The following is a 1,828-nucleotide window of genomic DNA, read 5'->3' as shown; positions in this document are numbered from 1 at the left end:
CACCAACTGCTGAAACTTCCTTAGCCTGACGAAGGGTTCTTAAGGCTTGATTAAATTTTTCCCCCAACTATTTAAGTTGGTCTAATAAAAGATATCATATTCACCCAAAGAACCTTGTCTGACTTCCTTGAGGTACTCAGTCTATGTACCTTATGGAGGAAAAGATTAAGAAGCAATATGATACTAGTCTTGAGGGACTAACAGAGGGAGACTCTATCCTATGCTTTCTAAAGGGTCTTGTTTTAGTTCAGCCATGATATTTTGACCTCAAGGAATACTTTTACCATGGAATTCCATGGGTTGGCACGTTGCAGGAAGTCAGGCTAATTGATTTATTATTAGCCTGACCATAGATCTTTGAATGGATACTATGTATACTATGATGCAATCCTACAAAAGTTGCTAATAGAACAGTTTGCTGTATAAGCTGTCTTCTACCCTCTGTGTGCAAAATGCATTATATGTAATACATCGATGTCACGCTAGCCTAACTTTATCTTGATCAAGAAAAGTAAATTCCCTCCCACATATCTTCTAAGTGTACATGCAAATAGAATAATTGCAGTTCCTCCAGCAAAGGTTAAGCCTATATTTTATAAAAGAAGGCGTAAAATAGGTTCTGCCAAGATACAGAGCTGCAAATCACTGCAAGAGCCACACATAAGTGTCTTATTTTATAATTGTCAGTTCATTTGTTTCTTCCATCTTCCTCTGGTGCTGGTCACTTGTAAAAGTGGATATGGGATTAGATGGACAGCTTATCTGACAATTCCTATATTTGTAATTGAGAAATAAACGTTTGCTAAATGTAGCAAGTATGATCTTTCATAGAAGACAGTCAGCTGCCCCAGAGGCTGGAAGAAAAGGTATTCTGAACTATTATGTAATGTACTAATATGTTGAAGTGGCTCCAGATCTATTCAGCTCTAATACTTGCAGAGAATAACAGCTATGCTTTTGAAAAGTATTTGTAGAGGAATGGCACTTCGGAGGTTAAATATGTGCATTAAAGACTGTAAAAAAAAAAAAAAAAAAGTAGACTTTAGCCCTTTTACACTATGAACTTGTATGAGTCAGCTCTTGTGGCATCCAAGGGGAATCTAAACATGAACACAAGCCAAGACTGACATGCTGAACTGTCATACTCCGACTCCATGGCTACAGATGGAGTCCATGGGTCCGGGCTCCACGCAGACGGAGCCCCTGACTCTCGGCTGCAGGGGCTGCCTGTCGCTTGTTCAGGCTCTGGGGCCCTTGTGGGGTCTGCTCTCTTGTGGGGTCTCTGGCACGCCAGCTGGAGGAGCTCCAGGCCACAGCCCAGAGACTACGTGCCATCAGGGACTGTGAGCAGGAGATCGACTCCTACTGCCAGTCCCTTCTCCCCCGGGAACCATAGGGTAGACCACCGTCTCCCTCCAGGACGAAGGAGGATTCCGGGACCTTCCACTCTGTCCAGTCAGGGGCATGGACCAAGGTGGTCAAGGGCCCTAAGGCCCACCGCACCAAACCCCCTGCCCCACCGGAGCTTAGCAATAGGTACACACCTCTTGCTGCTCCAGCAGAGCCTGCGGAGTTCCCAGCTCCCACAGGCAACACGGGCTCACCTGCAGCTACTGCCCCCGCTCTCCCCAAGAAAAAATGTAAGGTGTTTGTTGTGGGAGACTCCATCCTGAGGGGGACTGAGGGGGCAATCTGCTGCCCCAACCCCTTAGCCCAGGAAGTCTGCTGCTTCCCAGGGGCCCTTATCCGGGACATTGCGGAGAAGATCCCAAAGCTCCGCCGGCCCACAGACCACTATCCTATGCTTCTTATTCATGTGGGCACCAAT

This window comes from Gavialis gangeticus, unplaced genomic scaffold (genome assembly GCF_001723915.1).
Source record: "Gavialis gangeticus isolate Ggan-Ray unplaced genomic scaffold, GavGan_comp1, whole genome shotgun sequence".
Lineage (NCBI taxonomy): Eukaryota > Metazoa > Chordata > Crocodylia > Gavialidae > Gavialis > Gavialis gangeticus.
This window is presented reverse-complemented; position numbering follows the sequence as displayed.